The sequence below is a fragment of the Mesoplodon bidens genome (genome assembly GCF_964165515.1).
Source record: "Mesoplodon bidens genome assembly, chromosome: 4".
NCBI classification, from domain to species: Eukaryota; Metazoa; Chordata; class Mammalia; order Artiodactyla; family Ziphiidae; genus Mesoplodon; species Mesoplodon bidens.
In genome coordinates, this window is record NC_138160.1 from 134,450,589 (window position 1) to 134,475,719 (window position 25,131).

At 39.3% G+C, this 25,131-nt stretch overlaps 1 long non-coding RNA gene across 1 annotated transcript in view; it reads left to right on the forward strand.

Moving 5' to 3' along the window:
- Nucleotides 1-23,445, forward strand: part of LOC308616002 — a 608,908-nt gene extending 585,463 nt beyond the window's left edge. Inside the window, exon 6 of the long non-coding RNA XR_014015681.1 lies at nucleotides 23,288-23,445. This is a non-coding gene — a long non-coding RNA (uncharacterized lncRNA). The remainder of the gene's footprint in view (nucleotides 1-23,287) is intronic.
- Nucleotides 23,446-25,131: the final 1,686 nt, after the last annotated feature.

Sequence of the window (25,131 nt, forward strand, 5' to 3'; positions counted from 1 at the left end):
TTCATAAGAATATTACTTCTGTATCACAGTACATTTACATATGGCCTATTCCATGTATGTGTGTATTCTCCACTTGCCTCTAATCTGCATAGCCCTGTATTGAAGCAAAACAATCTACAAATGATGCATTAACATAGTACTGCAGAATAATGGCAAATAAATGGGGGGGGAGAATCTAAAACAACAATTCTTTTTGCGAATTTGTTTACATGAGAGTGTTCCTACGTTAAGTAATGGGACAACTTAGTTAGCGTGCTGACCATTCTAGAACCAAAGAAAAGATACTTATTGTTTTAATGCCTTAGGAAGCCAACAAAGAATAGAATTGGCTTAAAACAGAAAAAGCATGAAAAGACATTTGGTTTTTTATAGTGTTATGTCCTGGGATTGTCAAAACATTAATCATTATATGATGTCTCTAGTATGTGTATATGTGAATGTTTGTATTTTTAAATTTATTTCTTTACCATAAATAGGTAGCATTAGGCATCTGTATATCTCATAGAATCTCTTCGTCTTGTCATCAGAAATCCAAGAATAACGATTATTCTGGTATCTAATTATTTAGCCTCTTCATTTTTCCTATTACAAAAATGATATTTATTTATCATATTTATTGAGCAACCTATAAGGGAGGGGTGATAGAAAGATGGGCTCTGCTGGGAATTGAGATTTTTTTCAAGAAATTCTTTAAATACTTTTGTTTTTTTCAAAGTGATGTGTACACTAGTAGATAGGGCAAGGACTGCCACAGTCTACCTTGATTTTAGAGGCAAAACACTGGAAATCTAATTGCATTCAGAAAAATGATGATAGATGGGCCCCTTGAGGCTTAAGCTGGACATTTTGCTATGATGCAGCATGCTTCATTTCCAGGTAGTCAGTATAAGGCACACAGGATGAAATCTTTATATGTCCTTACAGTAAAATCTCTAATTTTGTGTAGGTCTTACCTCACAGCTGTGCCATGAATGGAACAGGAATATGTTGGAAGCTAGGGAAGGCTGTGGGTCTGGAGGAGGGAATCTTGTTTTAGCACAGAGGTGATGTACAGAGTATAGGAATGTACCTTTTCCTGAACTAGAGAAGTTCTCCTTTTTTGTTGTTTTTTTTGCGGTACGCGGGCCTCTCACCGCTGAGGCCCCTGCCGCCGCGGAGCACAGGCCCCGGATGCGCAGGCCCAGCGGCCAAGGCTCACGGGCCCAGCTGCTCCGTGGCATGCGGGATCCTCCCGGACTGCGGCACGAACCCGCGCCCCCCGCATCGGCAGGCGGACCCCCAACCACTGCGCCACCAGGGAAGCCCGAGAAGTTCTCCTTTGATGAATCCTTATTTCTCCTTTCAGTTACTTATAAATGTCTGTATCTTTTATATTTGAAAATGAAAGTAAGTCTACCATTGTGCCATTTCAGTAAATGTACTTTAATTACTTAAATTGCATAGCAGTATTTTTTACCAGTTTGACTCCTTCTTTGGCGCATTTACCGAAAGACATTGTAGCTTGTAGCTGAAATTCAAAGTGTAAAGTCCTATATTTTAGAGACGTTTTGAAAATCAGATAGAAAATGTAATGGATAAAAAAGATTCAAACATAATCTTAGAGTAGAACCATAAATTCTTTCATTAAGTTACAGTTTCTACAAATGTACAGTATGATCTATCCACTACGGTGCCTCCAACTTTCTCTTTTTCTTTCTCAGTCTCTCTCTCTGCGTCTTTCTCTCTCTGTATAAAAAAAAGTGTGTGTATGAGTTGGTGTTACCTATAGTGTAAGCAATGAGAGCTTATAACCTCACAGAATTTTTAGTTCTCTTCATCATATTCATAGCTCTGTTACTACTAGGGCTTTGAACAGTCCTAGCCCATGTTCAATAACTATTTGTGGAATAAATGTTCCAGAAATAGTTTCTTTGAAAAAAATTTCTGTGGCCAAAATTAAAAAAAAAATGTTGAGTGTCTTTCCTTGGTAGCCTAAGGTAGAAGAAACTTAGAATGTTGCTAATATATCAAAATGTTTACCCTCCAATTTACCCCAACTTGCATTGACTACGCTGTTATAACTCCATCCAGTGATGAATTTGCTCTCCAGATGCAAATAAAGATTTCTGGATTGTTCTTTCATGTGAGAGAATGTGTGATATGTTGGAAAGGGCATGGTTTAGTTGATTGCCTGGAATTTGTCAATATTTTAGAAGAATTCTTTCATAGTTTTTGATTTTTCCTAACTTGAGGAGGCTGTTGTCTAAATGTCTTTTTTTGGTGAGATTGTTCTACATGTTGTGAGATGTTTGGTGACTCAAGCCTGCCGATATATATATCCAGATTCTAGCAGTTTCTGAGACATTTTTCAGAAGTCACACATGTAAAATAATGTTGATGTTTGTTTGCTCAGCAGTATTACATCCAATTCTGTGGTCCCCTGCAATGCTGGTGCTTTGTCTAATAAAACAGACCATTTGTTTTATTTCTTTTTCATAAAGCAGTTATAGTTTATACGGAGTAATACATAAGCTTTTAAATAACATTTCTTTCAGGAACTGAGTGAGAGCCCACTATTGTATATGTTTAATTTTTTCCCCTCTATCACAGTCTTCTCTTTTAAACATTTATAGTTCAAAAAAGAAAAAACTATGTTGGATTAAATGTAATTTTTCCAACAGTGCTCAACAAGTTTTACCAAGCAAAATGTGGATTATTAGTTCATCCAATGCCCATATCTATTGCTTTAATTTATTATAAGGTTTGTGTGCAATTCCTAATAGTAATCAGTATAAAAGTTTCCTTAATTAGATTGGATTCTCTAGATTTGGTAAATTTTAGCTACTTCTAGATAAATCTCAAGGTCTGACTGCTACTACAAATCTAGTTTCCCATGATGTCAGAATAATTAGCCAAGTTGGATAGAAAGTAATGTGTAAGCCTCCACTTCTATCCCAGACTCCATAAATGAAAATGAAAGATTGGTCCATAGGATGTCATGACCAGTTCTGGTGCTGAATAATATTATTCTGCTGTGGGTGGTGGAAAGTTATTTTGACATTACAGAGAACTGTTTCGTTTGTAATCTCAGAGTTTGAAAATCCTTTTAATACTTAGCAGGCCCTAAGTAAATGCTGGACACATTGATTCATGTCTTTATGTGTTAGTTTAACACAATAAAAAATTAAATGTTTTCATTTTAGTGATGGAAGGGATATAAAAATCTATATGGTCTCTTTCTCCTGTGTAGAAATAGCCTCTGTCTTTTCATAGACAAATAATATAACATTGCTTTAATGTTGAATAAAAAAGAACCAAAGTGTAATTTAAACCTAATCTGATGGTTTTAGACCCCAGCCCTCAGCAAAACTCAATCATAATGAATGAAATATGAAGTATTCCACGGCAGTCTTAGAAGATAAATTTATGATGATATATTAGGTTTGAAATTACTGTAGAAAATCTCTAAGATCATCCAGCCCATTTGGAAATGTTTCAGGGAATCAGCTAAGGTGGAATATTGTTTTACTTTCCAGAAGACTTGTAGACATTCACAGAATAATTTAAATCTCTCTTAGAAAATGCACAGACTCGCTTTTCATTACATATTAATATGGCCCTAATTGCTTTATAACCATTAACAATTTAATTCTGTTATTTAAAGTGTGTGTGCATAAATACATGCTTAATATTTTGATTTTTTTCCTGTGTATAAAAACACTTGCTTAAAATATTAACAAATACAATGACCCAAGCCCTTTTGAAGGCATTCTTATTTTATAATGCATTATTGAGTATTAATTAAAGACTGTTTGCTCGTCATCCCTCGTTAGGTCACAAATTAATGGAGTTTTTCTCTGGACAAGATACTGGTTAAACTTACTCCGTATTAGAGAACTTTTATAAGCCTTTCACGTTACATGAGAATACAGCTAAATTGTAGTCTGCATGAAAACTCAAAGTAAATTCCATGGGAATTCTTTAGGTGCAAATCAGTCTTATACTAATTGTACTAACTTGGATTTGCATAATGCTTGATCATTTTCATAGCTCTTTCTTATCTCAGTTTCACATCTGGTCTTCACAATATGCCCAAGAGGGTAGTAGCATGGGTAGTATAATCTTTAATTTGTAAGCCCCCTTGTTCAGTTGCAGTCTAAGAGGAATCTGCCTAATATTGAATCCCATTTCAGAGACAAGGTTCAAGTGTACTGGCTGGACTTTTTCCTTGTATTATTCTGGTTTTATGTCACTGGAATACACACTCATCAGTGACTTCTGTGCTTTTGATTGTGTTCTGTGGTTATTTTTATGCCAATATCTAAATCTAGTTATGAATAAATTTTTCATTGAAGAATTTGATTTTTACATTGAAGCAAGTCTTCTTTTTAAAGAATTGTATTGAGTCATCAAGTGTCCAATTTGCTGTGAATAACAGGTATTATTATAAAATAGTAAGGCATAAATGGTAACGTCTTGGTTCTTTCCAGAGCAAGTCCTGGATTTGATTGTTTTGCTCCGTGGCTTGGCAAATTTTTTAATCTTTCTGAACGTTGGTTTCTTCATCTTTAAAAAGGAGATAATGCTGATTCATGTTTTATTCAGTTCTGAGATTAAATGAGATAATGCCTATAACTATGATACAGAATAAACATTAAATAAATGTTAGCCGACTCTAATCCTTCCTTTTTTAAAATTAATTAATTAATTTATTTATTTTTGGCTGCATTGGGTCTTCATTGCTGCGCATGGGCTTTCTCTAGCTGCAGCGAGCGGGGGCTACTCTTTGTTATGGTGCACATTGCAGTGGCTTCTCTTGTTGCAGAGCACGGGCTCTAGGCACACGGGCTTAGCTGCTCCACAGCATGTGGGATCCTCCTGGACCAGGGATCGAACCCGTGCACCCTGCATTGGCAGGAGGATTCCTAACTACTGCACCACCAGGGAAGCCCTAATCCTTCTCTTTTTAAAATGCATTTTAACCCAGGAAGGAAGAAGTAATGTGGAATATTGTACAGATAGAGAAAGTATTTTACACATTTTCATGTAATACAATAAAAAACAAGTAACCTGCTGAGAAAATGTGCACCTTTCTAATATAAATCAGTGAACAAACTTGTTTTTAATTTTTTGGCAGAGTTATGAAACCAATTAGCTTTGTAATATATATTCAGCTTTAATGGGCATGTAAATAATTAATGTTATTGCCTTTGTAAATTTAGCTTTTCAGTTATAAATTAACATAATTAAAAGAGTAGTGTTTCAGTACGCATTCTAATAGCGAAATTTAAATCAAGCAATTAAACTGTAGGTTTTCCGCACCAAATGAGCTCGGCTCAAAATGACACAGATGACAGACATAAATTTGTTTTTTCATGGTCAGGTTCATTACAAAAACATGAAAGAAAATACTTGCAGTATGTGTAATCAAGTAAATTATTCTGAGCAGCACTTATATATTTTAAATTGTTTTTCTGGGTCTTCTACCTTAAATTCAGAACCTAAACACTATCATTTCTTCTTCTCTTCCTGAGGGATGATCTCTCCTTGTGAAGGATCACATAGGATTTCATCAGAATGTAATTGTGCTGGTAACTACATGCACTGATCCAAATCTCTGAAGATGATCTGCTTATGTGTAGGGACAGGACCTCAAAACCAGAGTTGAGATCATTGAAATGAAAGCTTAGCCATTTCTCGTGACTTGGACTTGAAAGGCTAGCTGTGTGAAAATTGAGATTGTGTGAAAGTGGTGATGGAGAAAATGGGCCGAGGGGGGCATGGCTGTTCTCTAGAATCAAAATGAATGCAGAAAGGTATAAAGCAGTAGCTAGTATTCTCCCTGAGATGTGAAACAGGTGTATTTTCTTCCTCTTTGAAATCAGCTCTGTGGAGCACTATCAAACAGATTTTAATCTAAAACAATACATTTTGTGACTACATTGTTCCAAACTGAATGAGTAGAAAATGGGACCTCCTATGTGGGAATAATTGAACTACAGACATTTTTAATCTTTGAGAAATACTGGTATGTAATTAAACGTGCACTGACTAATGATCCATATTAAACTGTTCACCACTTAGATAAGCACTACTAAAAGTATTACAATTCTGGAACATATTAGAAGGGACACATGTATCCCATAAATCCCGTTTTGGGGACAGATACTGCTGCTTCTGTTTCTTGCCCACTGACATGTCTATAAAGTGAATCCCCCTTTTAGTGATGTTGAATACATGAAAACACAATATTTTGGCATTTTTCTTTAATTTGTTCAGTCTTTACTAATGCATTATCTTAGTGTATCCAATATCTTTCTTTTTTTTTTTTTTTTTTTTTTTTTTTCGGTGTGTGGGCCTCTCACTGCTGTGGCCTCTCCCGTTGCGGAGTACAGGCTCCGGACGCGCAGGCTCAGCAGCCATGGCTCACAGGCCCAGCCGCTCTGCGGCATGTGGGATCCTCCCGGACCGGGGCACGAACCCGTGTCCCCTGCATCAGCAGGCGGACTCTCAACCACTGCGCCACCAGGGAAGCCCTGTATCCAGTATCTTAAGGTGAAGAGACTTACTCTGAATAAAGGGTTCTTGTTGGACTACATAGAATTGGGAGTTTTTCTGAGATATATGATCACCCCACTTCGTTTTTCTGCCCAGAATTATTTTTTGTCTTTTCAAAGTCACTGCCCATTACTTGTGATGTCTGTTATGAATACTTAAAAGCAAATAAAGCTGGCAATTACAACTAACTTAGAATACTTATCATTCTAGGAGACAGGCAGTAGCTACCTCATTAGCCTATCAGTTCACTTTGGAATAAGACTTATGGCCAGTGGTTCTAAATCTCTTTTTGTATTAGAAGCTGTAGGCCCTTCTCCTTAGGGAAAATGCTAATAACAACACATTTTTCACAAAGTGAAAGGAGTCCATGGAACCCCTAGCAGCCCATCCATGGTTTCAGTTTGAAACCTCTGAATAATGAGTTGCCAAGACTGGCAGTTCTCACTTTATTATTCTGTTCCAATTCAGTAGTTCTCTGTTAAAATATGCTTCTAAATTAGATTCTACCATTGGTCCCTATTTGGTCATATTGATTTAAATTTGTGTAATATCCAGTTTCCAAAATGTAGTCATTCTTCAAAGTTAAGCCAATTACCCCCTCTTCCATGAAGCACTCTGTCTTCCACGTAACCTCAAGTCCACCAAAAGTAGTTAACCTTTGCCTCTGTTATGCCCACTCTCAGTCCCTATTCCACTTTATGGATTATGGATGTGTCTTTTGTGCAAGTTAATATTTTCTGCCATATTATAGTGGTATTCGCACCACTATTTTTATGCCTTCCTGCCTTCCTACGTTTCCTGCCTTCCTGCCTGCCTCCCTTCCTTCCTTCCTTCCTTTCACTCCTTCCTCTCTTTTCTTTTTCTTTGTCTTCGTGGCCGCACCATGTGGCTTGCAGGACCTTAGTTCCCAGACCATGGATTGAACCCATGCCCTTGGCAGTGAAAGCGCAGAGTCCTAACCACTGGACTGCCAGGGAATTCCTTGCACCAGTATTTTTCAACTTACTCTCTATGAAAACAGCAATTCCAGTTTTTCCACATATTTTTTTTGATATACATGGTGTTTATACTATTGTAGAAACAAGCACTTTTGTAAGCAAGAATAACTGAGATAAACAGGTTTGGGAACAAACATAGTTGCCTCTTGGTATGTGTACCACTCAACTGATTGGGCTAGAAATGTACAAGGTGTAAGAAAGTAGGCCATTAGCTTCAGTTGACACAGACACATTATATAGCTTGTAAAAAGTATGAAGAATGTTGTCTAATTTGGTAAGCGGGTGTATTGTAGGCCACATGTTTCATTTTAATAATGTTAATTTTCAAAATTGTAACTTAATTACTTTGTACTCTGCATCCCATAACATTATCTAATAATGTTAAAATATCTTTGTGAGGCACTTATTGTAGGTTTTAAGAGTTTTGCTATGGATTCAGTGACTGAGAACTCTTGTCTCTTAATAATAATACAACCTTGGACAAGCTATTTAACTTTTAAGGCTGAATTTTCTCAACTGTAAAATGGGGATAATACTTGTAACCAAGTGTAGTTTTTTATTTTTTGTTTTTTGGGTTTTTTTTTTGCGGTACGCGGGCCCCTCACCACTGCAGCCTCTCCCGCCGAGGAGCACAGGCTCCGGACGCGCAGGCCCAGCGGCTATGGCCCACAGGCCCAGCCACTCTGCAGCATGAACCCGCGTCCCCCGCATCGGCAGGCGGACCCCCAACCACTGCACCACCAGGGAAGCCCCCAAGTGTAGTTTTTTATGTGATTGGATGCCTTACACATATAGCAAGCATTCAATAAATGTGATCAATTATAAATAATAATAATGAAAGTTCTTAGGTATTTACTTTTCATATACTGTCTGGAATATATCTTTATGGTATGTTCTTTTCTGTCTTTGGAACAGCCTTGTAAAACTCCTAATCTACTTACTTTAAGGATATTGAGGCCATTGATGGGATCTTTGGCAGTGCTGAGATCCATAGATGGAATTTCTACCAAGCCTTACTGCCTTTCTTAAGCAAAGGTAATGCTGTCATTCAATAAATTTTGTAAAGCCTTATAGCTACAAACATGGATAGAAACTCATGGATACGAGGGTTGATCATGTTCAGTATTTAGCTTCACTGAGAGTGAGACAAGTCAACACAGAAGCCCTTAAAATGCACCACACTTTACTTTGGGTTTGTGTTACCTTTTCCAATGCATGAAGAGCACATGGAGAAATGGGAAACTTCAAAAATGGCTCCTCTGTACTATTCTACTTACCTCCCTCCAATAACAGCAATAATAATGCTAAATCCTCTGTGAGTATAGGCAACAGTGCACTGGTAACCAGCTCTCCTAAAGGAAAACCCTTATTTTAAAGCATTTGCTGGTGTTCAGGGAAAAAGTATTCCCAACCTGCCTGATTTCAAGTTACCAGCGATTTAACACCCAGCTCACAAAATTCCTGAAAATGGAACATGTGGCTCTCGCTAGCTGGCTTCGACATACCGCTGGAAAACCCTTTGATCTTATCACTCATAGGAGTCTCATCACTGTAGTTGCTTGCCTTCTTGGGAAGTAAAAACTCCATTTTTTGGACACATGCTTTCTTCCCTCTTCTCCCTTCATGTCTTACCTTCTGGCTTCATCTTCTTTTCAGCCCCTGGGCAGATCTCAGTCATTCAGTTTTGTTTAGTTCTTCTCTGATTTCTCTCTAGTGGGGGTGGTACGTAGGCAAGTGGACTGGGAGGGTAGAGGGGAGCCATGCCAGCTAGAAGTCCTGCTCTCTCCTTAAGTCTAAAAATAGCTTTATCTGTTTAACTCTTTCATGTAGCTTGCACAGCTCTGTGTGGTCTCATCCCAGTTGATTTTCCATTGTGATTGCTTATAATGTTCCATCCTAAAAACATATATCTCATCCATTCATATGGATCCATATGAGACTTCCTTAAGTTCCTTGAAAACATAGCATTCTCTCTTCCAGGCTCTCCTATGTAGTGTTTTCTGCCTAGAAGTATCCTCACATCTCTTTCTCTCTTCTTATGCTTTATTCAGCTATATACTCTTCAACCTCAGATGGCAGCCCCTCTTTCTCTAATACCCCAGGTGAAGGTTATCCCTCCCTGATAACCCACAGGGCCTATATTTACTCTACTAAATCATTTATCACCCACTGTCTGACTTATTGTCAACACAGTGACACATGTTTCAAAGGCACTCCAAGTGGGGAACCTTGGTTTGGGGGAATGCCTATGGATTAGGAACTAGGAGATCTTGCATCATTTGGTGCAAGTCAGATCTCTAAGATTTAGTTTTCCTCTTTACACAACATTGTGTGTGTCTATTTCTGCATTATCTGGAGCTACTAACTCCAGGGTTTTGCGGGGGTCAGTGGCACAATGTAATATTGAACATATCCCTTTTTGTCTGATTTAAGACATGAGAAGCAGTTCAGTGCCATGGTTATGAGGGTGGCTTCTAGAGCCTAATCACCTTGATTCAAATCCAGCACTGCTACTTTGGGTAAGTTGTGTGTTTTCCCCACTTGTGAAGTGGAGATTATAATAGAACCTTCCTAATAAGCTAGTTAAGAAGAAGAAATGAGTCAATGCATATGAATGGGACTTTGATTGTATTATTACTTTGATTGATACTTCCTTTTTCCTATTCACAGACTTCTATAAGGCTTTATTTTATTTCTTCCCTTGCAATTGTATATAATGGCCATATTTCCACGTTAACTTATTTGTCTCAGTTCCTATCCAAAAAAATTCCGAAATATCACCTCCAACAAGAATTAAGAAAATACTTTTCCCTCACCTATAATGTCTGTTCGTTACAGCACACTTTGTGTAATTCTTTCCCAGGGTTCTGGGAGACTGTACACCATTGGGTTGGTTATTAGCATCAGCATAATGAATTTCAGAAAGCATGAAGCAGTTTCTTGTTCTCCTATTTCCTCTCTGAAATGAGCTTTTTTTCATATACATTGGCAATTCTTTTTCAAATAAGTACTCTCTCCTCCATATCCAAGATAACTTTTCAACTTATTATAATGATTTGTTCCATTCTAAGGGATAATTATCAGTAATGTTTTATTTTTAGAGTAATATCCAGTAATTTTCAGAAGCTGGAACTTGTCATAAAATCATTGAAAGATAAGTAATGTTCTTCTAACTACTCCAGGAGAGGGGCTCAATTGATTCCAGCTCTGCTTGAGAAGTGAGTTAAGCATCCAGGTTGCCAGCTTGTATATGGGGTGAGGATAAATATATTGTGAAGAGTCCTGAGATTTTGGGTGGGTGGTGGGGGCAGAATGAGAGAGAGAAAATTTAAATGAGAAAAAAGTATTAGAAAATATGATCCCAGCAAAGAGGATATATTTCCACCGTTAAAGGAAGGGAGTTAATATCCATGGAACATCTGGAACATTCCTGGACCAGTGAACCCAACTTGCGCATGAATGAGAAAAAAGAGGAGACTCCAAGTCATCCACAAAATCTCTTTCTGAGGGTTTGTGGGGTAAAGATCATACTTTGTATTTCCAATATGCTTAAGACCCCGAGGCCAGAAGGAACATGGCGCTTCACAGTAAAGGGAAGGTGGCCAGTATGGCTGGTGCACATTGAGTAGGTGGAAGTGTATGATCCAAGATGAGACTGGTGAAATAAGGGTCAGGTCTCAGAAAATCTTCTAAACCATGGTAAGGATTTGGTATTTTTTCCTAAGGGCAGTGGGAAGTCTTTGAAAAATTTTAGGCTGAGTAATAGAAATGGTTTATCTTGAGAAGCTCATTCATACTATAGGGTAGAGAATGGCTTGAGGTCAGCCAGAGATGAATTGATTAGACACCAGGTAGCAGTCTGTTATCATCAGGCAAGTGAGAACTGTTTTTAGTGGCTTAGTCTGGAAGAGGTGAGTGGCTCATGGTAGATGGAGAGATCTCCTTTCACGTGAGAGGCATTGTAGGTAAGCTTTGTAGGTAAGCTTCTTGGTGGCAGTTTTGCTTGTTTCTTAGCAAGTTGATGTGTTGCTATTCCTGTGAAAGGACGTAGAAAGGAAAGCAACCACATTTTATCCTTTACAAAGTGTGTATTATGTGTGTATACACCTGGATGCATGCGTGGATGGGTAAAGTGTATAATTTGCCTTAAGTTTATTAATTAAAACTGGACGCTAGAGGTAGAAATTTCTTTAAGCTTTCCTATGAGATTGCAGATGAGTTCAAGGATTTAACCATTTGTTTTCCTTTTTAATAAACCATTTTCTCCTCTTAGAAATTTCTCAACTTAGAACCTTCAGTAAGTGAAATGTAAAATTAAGATAGACTTTTTTTGATTTTTACCAAATGGTTCATGTCAGTTTGTGAGCAGCACTTGGTGCCAGATGGCTAAGAACTATTATCAGGCATTTCCTTAGACTCTAATGTTTTCAGAGAACCTTATGATAAGTGACTAATTTAGCTTCACATTTGCCTGGGAAGAAGGGTGAGGGAAAGATAATAGCCAGCCATCTAAGGCATGTTTATGTAATTCATAGGGCTCCGTGGATTCTTAATAAATATTAAATAGTAGCTTAGCTTGTGCTGTGGTGGGAAGTACTGTGTTTGGGAAGGCTTAGGATCAGCAAACCTGTATTTCCCAGAACTTCATATTAGATTTAAGGACTTGTTACTATGGTTTTTTTGTGATTTTGTTTTGAAAATCGAAAAGCAGTGTGCTAGACCTGTCACATATAGTTTTTCTCCTTTCAGTACCCATAGGTATTATTGTACCTCTTTTATATCATGGGAAACTGAGGCCAGATGAGTAGGTGAATTGCTTAAATTTGAAGAGCAGGGGCTTCATTCAAAGGTTTGATTGATTCCATAGTCATGGTTTTGAAGTTAGATGACATCTTTCCTTCCCTGGTTTAGGTAACGAGGCTGTTTCGTTTCCTAGCCAGGTACTTTACTGGCCTATGATGTGTATCTGTATTGTTTTATAAACTTTCTGTAATCTATTTCTTTTTTCTTTTTTTAAAAAATTTATTTATTTTATTTTTGGCTGGGTTGGGTCTTCGTTGCAGTGCTTCTTATTGCGGTGGCTCCACTTGTTGCAGAGCACGGGCTCTAAGTGCGCAGGCTCCAGTAGTTGTGGCGCGTGGGCTCAGTAGTTGTGGCTCGCGGGCTCTAGAGCGCAGGCTCAGTAGTTGTGGCGCATGGGCTTAGTTGCTCCACGGCCTGTGGGATCTTCCTGGACCAGGGCTCGAACCCGTGTCCCCTGCATTGGCAGGCGATTCTTAACCGCTGTCCCACCAGGGAAGTCCCCGTAATCTATTTCTTGATGGGGCCAAATATGTTTCTAAATCTAATTTAATCTTTCTGGTTTCTAATGTGATTTCAATGAAAACATATTTCCAATGCAGTGGTTTTGCAATTATAGTGGAGCCTCAGCTTATGTGCATTTAATTTACGTAAGTTCAACTGTACTTGCATGTCAAGTGAAGAGAGAACTATTTAAATAATGCAGAAGATTCTGTCTCCCATTTCATGCAATGAGCACGTGCCCCAGAGTATGAGGCAAGGCTTCATTCTGCTTTTTTCTCTGTCTGTTCCAGACTTTCACATCTCTTATAGGTTGAAGACTTGATCTGAGTGATAATCCATTGTTTAAAAATACTTATCTTTCACACTACCAGGCCCCTAAGATGAGTCTTCACTTCACTTGTTTAACTAAACAAACAACTGTATGCTATAAAACTGAAAGAAATATCTTTTTCCTTTGGATTTATCTATTCATTTAACAAACATTTTATGAGAACTTATTATGTACCATCACTGTTCTAGGTACTAGGAGTACTATTGGGAATACAGTGACCTACTAAAAAATTCCCTTCCCTCACAGAACTTACAGCTTAGAGGCTTTTGAAATCTGTCATTTCAGCCTCAACGTGCTGCCTTTCTAAGATATTTTTAGAATAACATTGGATATGTATGATTTTCACTTGAGGAGCTGATTTGTTAAACCCATTTGAAGACAGTTTGGCAGCTTCTTACTAAATACACTCTTGTCTTACGATCCTGCCATCCATCGTGCTCCTCCTTGGCATTTGTCCAAAGGAGTTGAAAGCTTAAGTTCGCTTGAAAACCTGCACGCAGATGTTTACAGCAGATTTATTCATAACTGCCCAAACTTGGAAGCAACCAAGATGCCCTTTAGTAGGTGACTGGATCAATAAAGTATGGTACATCCAGACAATGTACTATTACTTAGTGCTGAAAAGAAACGAGCTATCAAGCCATAAGAAGACATGGAAAAAACTTAAATGCATATTTCTAACTGACAGAAGCCAACTTGAAAAGGCTACATACTGTATGAATCCAACTATATGACATTCTGGAAAAGGAAAACTTACGGAAAAAGCAAAAAGATCAGTGGTTGCCAGGGGGTGGTGTGAGGGAGGGATGAATAGATAGAGAACAGGGGATTTCTAGGGCAGGAAACCATTCTGTATGATACTATTATAGTGGATACATTTGTCAAAGTCCATAAAATGTACAACTTCAAGAGTGAACCCTAAGGTACACTATGGACTTCGGGTGATTTTGACGTGTCAATGTAGGTTCATCAGTTGTAACCATTATACCACTGTGGTGCAGGATGTTGATGGTGGAGGTGGCTGTGCATGTGTGGGGCAGGGCATGTATGGGCACTCTCTATACCTTCTCTTCAATTTTGCTGTCAACCTAAAACTGCTATAATAAAGTCTATCTAAAAATAAACTCCTCCTACCCATCTCAAGCTCCCTCACACGAGGCACAACTCTTCCTATGTCCTATATATTCTTACCAGTTTTCTGATACTAGATACAAGGCAAGTTGTAGTTTTACCAGGATCATAGAAGTATTTAAGATGCCACATGGTGTGGCTTGGTCTTGAATTATGGGAACTGAGCATTAGAGACCCGGGTTCTTTTTTTTTTTGGCGGGTACGCGGGCCTCTCTCGTTGCGGAGCACAGGCTCCGGACGCGCAGGCTCAGCGGCCATGGCTCACGGGCCCAGCCGCTCCGTGGCACGTGGGATCTTCCCAGACCGGGGCACGAACCCGTATCCCCTGCATCGGCAGGCGGATTCTCAACCACTGCGCCACCAGGGAAGCCCCGAGACCTGGGTTCTTATTAGCCACCGGACCCCACCCACTTCTCTGTCACAAGCCACTCTCCTCTCATCTGCAAAATAATATGATTTAATTGGCTGATCCCTGTGGCCCTCTCCAATTCTCTTCTTTGTATTCATCTCTAAATATTTCAGTATTCATTGCTAAAAGGTGACATCCTTTTTATAAATAGGGCGATACCATTATTACACTGAAGATATTCATGGTTATTTAGCATTATCAAATATCTAGTCACTTAAAATGACTGATTTTATTTTTTCTTTGTAAAAAATAAATCTAAATAAAGTTTGTAAATCAAGATCCAAATAAGTTCCATCCTTTAGAATTGACTTGCATGTCTCCTAAGCTTCTTAATCCATAGGTTCCTCATCACTCTCCTTTATTTTCCTTGCCCTTTACTTGTTGATGACAATAGGGCTGTTTGTCCCGTAGACAGTCCCACAGTATGGATGTTCTTGATTGTGTCCCTGTGATGTGTATAGCAAAGTTTGTAGTCACCCATATTTCCCATAAGCTAGCAGATCGAATTCAGATTTTTCTGTTTTTGGCTAGACTACTTCACAAGTGAGACTATGTGCTTCCATCACGAGGCATGTAAAATTTCTTTCTTTTGTGACCGTAGCAGCCACTGATAATTATTACCGATATCTACTATTTCATTAGGGCTTATGAAATGTTGGTATTCATATTTTGTAATTTTGTTTTTATTTTTGCTACAAGTGGACATTTCTTTTTATCGGTATTTGATTATAGGTCACAAGGAAAGGCAGGACAAAAGCATGATTTTCTTCTATTTGCCATTTTCAAAATATTGATTGGGTTCTCTTTTACCCTCCACTTGTGACCCATGGGGTCTTTTTTTTTTCTTAGTATCACTATAAATTCATAGGTTTAAATATACCTGAAGTGTTTTATTCCTTTGAAGTTATTATTCTCATTGATGTTCTAATTTTCCCATCTATAATTGGCATTTCTTTTATGAGTGTTGCTGAGTTCATAGGCTATTTGCATTTAACTTTCTTTAAATTTCCTATTGATATCCCCTGCCTATTTTTCTAGACAATTATTAGTGCTTTTCTTTTCTCTCTTCGGAAGATCTTTACATATTAGGAATATTAACTCTTTGCTCTTATGAAATGAAAAGATTACCCCTAAGAAAATTACATAAGCAGTGTAAGAATATAAATAACAAACTGGAAAAATCAGACTCTCAAAGGTTCCAGTCAACACTCTGTGATGCTGCACAAGTTACTTTAATACTCTGAGCCATCATCTTCCCCATACGCAATATGGGAATCCTAATAACATTATCTCATTCGTTTATTGGGAGTATTTCATGAGCAAATACAAGCTCAGCACAGTGCTGGCACATACAAGCTCAATAAATAATATCACTGGGACTCTTCTTGTTGATTACCAATAATGATGGTAAAAAATTGTTCTTTCATTAATAGGATGGGTGTTGGGCTGTAATTCCCCCTCTCTTATTCGCAGATTATTTGGGTTTACCCAACACATTTGCGTGGGAGAAGACCTGGTCATTCCCTAGTCCAGGCTTTCCTTTTGACCACCACAGTGGTAGCAAAGAAATGGTGTAGCTTTGTTTGGAAATCAGCCAGCAAAGAGTGTCATAAATGATTAATTTATGTCCACAGATGGATATGTCTATGCATTGACTCTATATTGCATTCTTACTCTGTGCCTAAGAGAAATAAACAACACACACAATGGAGTTCATGTTCTCAACGACTTGGTCCAGTAGGCAAGACATAAATGTATTGTCACACATATTACTATTTTTTACTATCCCAAAATCCTTTTAAGGGATGATGATCGAGGTATTATTTTATGTAATAAAATTCATAGCACCATGAATTAATAAGGTACATACCTTGTATTAATTCAAATAGAGCATTAGTGTGTTAAAATTACTCCTCACAAAGAACCCTTTGAGGTAGGTATTGTGATTTGTCTTGCAGATGAAGCACTGAGAGGTTAAATAAGTCCAAAGATACAGATAGTATGTAGCTGAGCCAGGAAACAAACCTGAGCAGGGATCTAATACAGTATCACCTTTGGAGTTGATTGTATCAAGGCAAAACTGTGTCCTGGTTGACAGCCTCCTTGTACAGGTTTTTGCTGAGCAGCCTTCCATGGTGTTCACGGTGCTGTAATACAGTGGATCTAACATGTGTGTGACCAAGAATAGGAGGTCAGAGGCCAGTGTTCTGGGGTTGAGGCAATGCTTTTTAATACTTTTCTTTATTGTGTTACTATCTGGAGATATACAGAAAGCTTATTAAATTACCAGGGGCCTCTTAAAATGGCCCCTGGTAATTTTATCATTGATCCATCTAAGCATGTGGTCCAGTTGTATCTCCAGGCTAACATATAAGGAGGGTGTGATGAACTCAGCTATTATCCGGGTTTAAGGCAGCACAGAACACCCACTGTTTGGATTTGAGGTCATGTGGGGTAGCATGCTGCCACTGTAAATTTTGTTAGTATCTAAGTGGGATGTTGGTCCACAGGCATGTGTGGAAGTTTATGGGTAGTTGTGACTGAATAGGTGAATCACGCAAAGAGTGGATGTATTTAGGGATTTTATATGTATACTTGCTCTTAGACTGGGAACAAAGATGACTTCTCCGGCACCAAAGACCTATTTCCTAAAGCAAAGGGAGACCTGTATTTCTAGATATCTGAAAAAGCAAATGTCAGACTTGGAGGGCTAGTGGGCAGGTGCCAATGGAGAGGGGTGAGGGTGGGCATAATGTCTTCTATGAACACTAACTATTAAGAAGTACATCTTGTGAGCCACTACTGTTACTACCTACAAACCATCAGTGTTTGACCCACTTTATGAAGTTGGAGATAAATATTTTATTAACTAGCAAAGAAGAATACAGACCAGCAGTTAGCCCCGAAGCCAAGAAATTCCCTAAAATTCCATGATAATGTTTAATGACTTTTCTTCAGACTACTTTTGGTTTCACCATTCAATTTAAAAGGCTGACCAGGTAAGGAGGTGAGGTGCTAATGCACTGGTAAGAGATCAGGTACCTAAAGGTCACTCGATGTGTTCTATAGTCCTTAAAATCCAGGAAACAGATTTTATTTTGCTATTCCCTAGCAGTTTTATTGTTTGGTGTCCAAACTACGGATGAATAGCAGGCAAGGTCTTCAATACGTAGCCAGCAAGGGGTGATTACAGTTACACGGGAGCACCTAGATCCCCTAAGTATATTACATTGCATGGGCCCGACACTGTTTCAATAACATCAACTGGTAGAAAATATAATTAATATTTTACAAATTGATTTGGTCCCCTATCTCTGCTGCTCAGGAAGCAACTGTTCCAGTATGTGGTGTGGCCTCCTCTGACTTTGGAAGAAACGTGCCCTCTCCTGTATGTGTGCCTTTGCTGTCCTCGGCAGAGACTGAGCTGGGCCATTTTTCACAGTTACATTCTTAGGAGACTGCATTCTTCCTTTAGGGTTCAAAATGGGGCATTTCCAAGTGTCAGAACTAGGTTTAATTGGAAAGAAAATCTAGGAAAGAATCGAGTGTGATTGTCAGCATGCTTGGGGAGTACCACTAAGCATCAGGGTTTGTTCTGAATTTGAATCCTGTCCCTTTCTAGTTGAGTGATTTCAAGCGAATTGCTTAATCCAAATGCCAACTTCCTTATATGCAAATGGAAGTAAGGTACATATTGCAAAGCATTGCTGGCAACGAGAATGCTGTGTGTGGGTATGTGAGGCACAGCCTTGGATGTGTGTGTGGTGTATGTATAATCACAGTTCTCTTGGAAAGGTAAGTGTCTGCAGCATTGCTTCTCTGATTTCCAGCAGTACCCAACCCTGCTGGTGTAGGTAGATTTAAATTCATAATTCATCTCTTCTCCTGGCACCCTTCCGCTCAGAAGTCTTAATCAAGATCCATTTTAGAGTTGTCAGTACCCTTATGTCCCCCTCCTGCTTTCCCTGGCCCTACCCTCTCTGGTTGCCTGCCTCTCTTAGGAGTGTGTTTGGGTGCATTTGTGGATCGATGCCCATGTGTATTCTGTACTCAAAGTAGTCATTTTTAATGCACGCCCAACCATTAGGTGTTGTTCCCACTCTGCCACCAGAACAGCTACTAATTGATACCTCTTGAAAAATGAGATATTCCCTGAAGCGTTCAAGGCTGCCCGACAGGCAAACATGCCACCTGCCTCTATGATTCGTGTTCTAACCATGCAGACATTGGTGATTTAAGATGCATGTTGTTCTATCTTGACATTTTTCCCTTTGACCATATTTCCAGTATATATACTTTCTCAGTTTATTTTTGCCATATAACAGCATTAATTCCACCACAGTTTCCAAAGATTTCAAAAAAGCTAATTTCTGAAGCTGTGTCTTCTGAGCTCAGTGCCCTGTATACCCTACCACCCACGTAGCATCTTGTTAATGAATTGTGTACTTGTGGATTTGGTGAACAATTTTTTTTTTTTTTTTTTTTTTTTTTGCGGTACGCTGGCCTCTCACTGCTGTGGCCTCTCCCGTTGCGGAGCACAGGCTCCGGACACGCAGGCTTAGCGACCATGGCTCACGGGCCCAGCCGCTCCGCGGCATGTGGGATCTTCCCGGACCAGGGCATGAACCCGTGTCCCCTGCATCGGCAGGCGGACTCTCAACCACTGCACCACCAGGGAAACCCTTGGTGAACAATTTTTGTTTCTTTGTTGAAGGAGCTAAATAAACCAGGATCAATTCAGAAGAGGGGTGTGTTGGGTGAGGAGTGGAGAGCAAACTAAGGAAATGACATTGTCTCCTAAGAAAACCAAGAATTATAGAATTCTCTCTATATATCAAGCAGAAATTAGGCTCCTTATATCAGTACACTTCACTATGTCGGTGAATCATCAACTTTGTAGAGGGCTGCCATGTCTTACCGCATCTGGGCAGAAGTTAGGAAATTGCAAAAGACAAAGAAAAGCTGCCGGAGTGAAAACTTTACGAGGGTAGCAGTAAAGTCTTTAATATTCTCTACCAAATCTCCAGTCCTTAACAAAATGATGGCAAATATTGTGCACTCAATAAATATTTGTTAATAAATGCATTTCCGAGCAAGCACTTAAACGACTTAGAATGGAATGTAAGTAACTTTTCCCTTCAGTACCTTAACTTTTTATTAGGTTGTGGTATAATGAAATCTGAAAGGTAGGTGACATATTTTTATGTTGTTACCCCCCAAACATAGACAGTTTCTTAATATCAGTTAGGAAGAAAGAAAGAAAGTTGCATTTGGATAGACTGGAGACTTGAATTCTCAAAGCACTCAGCACAATTTCTTTCATAACTCCATATATCATTGTGCTGAATTATAGCATTGTTTGCTTTCAGAGTTGTGTTTCTTGGCTTTGGAATGCAGAAATAATTGTAGACTGGGGCTGGATGACTATCAGCCCTTTATAATACTAGGGCCAAGTTGATCGTCAAATTACTAGGCATCAGCAAGGGGACACGAAGCGAACCAGAAAACTTGAGTTTCTCATGTTACAAAATTCTGTCATCTGCCCCCAGACGGTGAGGGCAGTTGGAATAACGATATCCACCTGAGCCTGAGGATAGTCCAGAGAAAGCTGTCCAAAGTCACATCAAGGGCCACAAAAGCAACTTCATGTGATCAAGGCAGGAAAGACTCAAACTCTGAGGGGCAGTGAGATAACAGGTAGATAAAATCATGAAATGTTCAGTATGTAAGCCTGCAACCATAAAAATAAAACATTAAGAGCAACAACCTTTTATTGAGTACTTATGTCATACACAGTAATGAATGATTTATCTATGTTACCCTGTTTCATTTTCATAAACATTCTAAGGGGATGGGTATTTCTATCATCTCACTTTTATATAAAAATATGATCCTTAGAGAGTTTGAATTTCTTAGTCAGGGTTTCATTCTGGTGGAACCAGGAGATGAGTTCTCTGATTATCCCAAAGCCTCGTTCTTAAATGCTATACTCTATTTCCTAACCAATCTTAGACTTTTCAGAATAAGGGAGCCTTTTATTAATCAAAAAGGAAAATAATCATTTTTTAAAGTTGGAAAATCTCTGTACGCCATGTAGTTTTGCCCAGTGAGCAACGGACTCTTAGGGAGGTAAAGGGATCACCCTAAAAGCACAAGGTGAATTGGCGACCAATTAGACTCAGATCCAGAGTTCTTTGATTCCTGCCCCACACCTTTTCCCTAAACACAAATCTTCACATTTCTTTGTCTGACCTTGGATCCATGTCCTCATATTTCCTCAAGTAAGGCAGGGACTTAGATTTTAGGGAGGGACAAGAGAGAAAGTCTTGGAGGAAAGGGCAGGGGAGACTGAGAAAGGGAGAAAGTTACAGTGAAATTGCAGAATTAGGATGTAAGCAGCTTCATCCCAGTGCATGCAGCATGTACTCTTCAGGTGTTTCTAGAAATAATTTTGGGCATTTCATCTGCTTAATCCACAAATACCTGTAATAATACATGTCAGACGCTACCGAATCTATTTCTAACACCAGCACCGGAAGGCATTGGCGTAGTCACAGTTACGTAGCATCAAGTCCACTGGAGACAGAATCCTTTTGGTTCAGATCTAGCTGGAGCCACTTGTCATCTGAGTGACCTTGAGAAGGTTTACTTAACCTTCCTGTTTGTTCATTCATTCATTCAACAATAATAGTGAGCTCCTCCTTTGTGCCAGGCTGTGGGGGAAGTGCTGGAAGATATAAAAGGATGCTGGAGATTAAATTCCTTGCCAGTATGGAGCTTATGTTTTATTGGGGAAGGCAGGTAGTAAACAAGTATAAACCATATAGTATATCAGAAAGTCTTTTGCAAGTTTTAAACAGAGAAGGGGGAATGAGGAGATGCGCTCAGGTTTTAGAGGGGTTTTTTTGGTTTTGTTTTCTGGTTTTTTTTTTAAGGAGTTTTATTAATTAATTAATTTATTTTTGCTGTGTTGGGTCTTTGTTTCTGTGCGAGGGCTTTCTCTAGTTGTGGCAAGCAGGGGCCACTCTTCATCGCGGTGCATGGGCCTCTCACTATCACGGCCTCTCTTGTTGTGGAGCACAGGCTCCAGACGTGCAGGCTCAGTAGTTGTGGCTCACAGACCTAGTTGCTTCGTGGCATGTGGGATTCTCCCAGGCCTGGGCTCGAACCCGTGTCCCCTGCATTAACAGGCAGATTCTCAACCACTGCGCCACCAAGGAAGCCCTAGAGTTTTAAATAAGGTGATTACAAGAGGCCTCACTGAAAAGGTACCATTGAAACAAAGATATGAAATAGGGGAAAAAGAACACTCCAGGTGAAGGGAACTATGAAAGCCTAAGTCTCAAGCAGAGTTACAGGAAGGTTGGAGGAAGCGATTGGAGACCAGCATGGCTGGAGATGAATAACTGGGATAAGTGGGAGAAAGACAGTGATAACAGTGATGACTTTGTGATGACTTTGACTCTTAGTGCGGTGGAAGGTTTTTGAGCAGGGGAGTGTCAGTCACTCTCTTACTCAAGGATCCATTTGAGAGTGACAGCCGTGGTTTGAGCACACCTGCTGTGCAGCCCTGTAGGTCCATAATGCTGCCTTGGGTCAGGGTGGCGGTGTGAAGGGGGTGGCAAGGGTGATCAGCTGCTGGATTTATTCTGAAGATAAAGCCACGGGAATTTGCTGATGTCGTGGAGGACATGGGGTGTGTATGAGAGAGGAGTCAAAGTTGACTGGAAGGGTTTGGGGCTGACAAACGGGTGAATGATATTGCCACTGACTGAGAAGAGTGTGGACCTTTCTTGTCTTCCAAAGGGTGATAGAATTATGACTTCAGTTTGGGCATACAATATCTGACATATCTATTAGGATTCTAAGTAGAATTTTTGGATAGTCCGTCAATAGGGGAATCTGGAGTTCAAGGAAGTATCTGGGCCTGGAGATACATTTCAGAGTTGTGAATGTATAACAGTATCTTAAGCCACGGAACTGGAAGATGCCCCCTGGTGGGCGAGTGTGCTTGGACAGGAGGCCCAGGGTTGAGTCCCAGGATGCTCTTATGTTGCACATTGGGAGACTGAGCAGATCTAACAGACATAGCCAACAGGGACTGGCCCTCTTAATAATAGGCAAATTCGGCATCTCAGAAGCCAAGGATTTCAAGATGAAGTGATGTATTGTCCCCTTGTCTCATTATCATATCGACCACAGGGTTAAGTACCTTGCTTGTGTTTACTAAGATTTGCTTGCTTCAATGGTTGAAATATGCCACAGGTAATGAATCACCACCAGAAAATGATGTTTCCTCTCTGATCGTTAGTTTCCCTATATGTTAAATGAGCAAATTTGGCTAGTCTTGTCTTCAGAAAACTTCCAGCCTTGATATACTATGACCTTTTCTGATCTTGTATGATTCTGTATGATCAAGACTAAATCCATTCAAGTACTATGCATTTCATGCCAGTCAGAATACAATGTGTCTTTTATTTAATTTCCTCAAAGCAAATGATCTGGAATCTAATATCATTGTTGTATGTTTGTTGTTGTTATTGTTTTGAATATCTTCTTTCACTTGTGATTTTGTAGATCTGGAAGAAACCTCCATCCTCAGGGGCTTGGAGAAGGCTGTCCTGTAACTCACGTGGAGGTGAAGAAAACCATCCCTTTGGTGGTGGCCTGAGCAGATTCTCTGAACCCCAATGTTGCTCTGAACTTTGTGTTCAAGATTCGAGAAGATTAGGACTGCTAAGGTATGGACTTGTGACTTTATCTTTTTTGAAGGCAAATACATTTTGCCTTCTGTTCTCCTCATCTGCTCTTTTCTTTTTCTCTTTCCGTTTTCCCTTTCTCCTTTTAAGCAATGATCTGCTCTTCTGTTACCAGCTTGTTGGATGTGGTGAGATGGATAAAAATACAATGGAAGAAACTGAGGGCTGCACTGTCTCAGTAATAGAGACACCTCAGTGTACCACCTCAGTAATAGAGGTGACCAGAGGAGAGTCAGCCTAAGGATGAGGAGACATTTGTGCAGGTGTCTCTGATAGAAAGAAAAGAGAAATTGAGGTTGTGCCTATGTGATAAGACTTCAGGTCGAGAGATAAGTAAAGTGGTGCGTGTAATACACTGTATATTTCCATTTTCTACATCCACAGGAAACGTTTGGCAAAACGTTATATTATATCTTAAGGTTTTTTGGGGGGTTGTCTTTATATATCTTTTGGATACATACCTAGGCTGGGGTTAGACTCTTCTAAGTTGAGTCAAGAGGTCCCATTTGTTTTCTGGTTACAATGATAATCATTCTGTATGTGTGTAGTGTATATATGTACACACATACTTACATGCATATGTATTATTTGTGTATATATATATATATATATACACACACACAATTTGTTGAGTGGTGTGTAATTGTTCTCTCTCTCTGTGTGTGTGTATACATGTATATACACATCATATATATGTTATGTAGATCATATATATATGATGTATATATATGATCTGTATATGTGGAGGGTGGTGGGGAGAGAGGGACAGATGGAGGGAGGAGAGAGAGAATCCTCCAGAAACTACCACTCATGGTTGTTGTGAGTCAGGCATTGTGCTATAAGGTTTGAAAAAAGAAGTCACAAGTACGACTGATAACAACCATCTGGAATAGATACTTCTGTTCTGGGAAACCAGAAGAGAGATAAGTAGAAAGGTTTTCTAAGGTTGTGTAGCAAGGAAGGGTTAGGAGCCAGACTCTTTACCAGACTTACTAGAATTTAAGTCTGTGTTCACCTATTGTGTAGAATAGTGGGATTGTGTATGTTGCTGGTTAAAAGCACTGGAGAAATATGGTTTAATAACCTAGGACCACAGGGCATGTCCAAGAGAACATGGAGAATGTCTCTGACAATTCAATTGACAGCTCATTTGCTGTCATTTTAATTCCCTTAAAAAACAAACAAACAGAAAAAACCCACTCGTAATCCAAAGGCTTTTGGCAACTGGGAGAGCAAGGTAGCTAAGGTGTTGGCCTGGGTCCCTTCTTGTGGCACCATAGACCTCCTATATGTTATCATGTGTACACGGTGGAGGTCCAGAGCTGATGAAAGTCAAATGAGTTATAGTCACAGGCTTGCTTTTATTGTATCTCTGAAGTTCTCACTGCTGGAATAAGTGTGGTATATACTTTTAGTTGATCATGAATAGGCCTTCCTATGAGGATGAAGCACACATACTTTGTATGTGGTTTTTGGAAAAGCCTCCAGTGCCCATGCATTGAGCTCTCATGTTCACGTAGCTCCTAGTACCTCTGACAGAGTGCTGACAGACTGCTGAAAATATGAGTGTGGCATTTCAAACAGACTTTTCTCTGCCTTTTAATCAGGGAATTTTTATTTTTATTTTTTGTAAAGGAGATAAATTATTTTTCACTCTTGGAA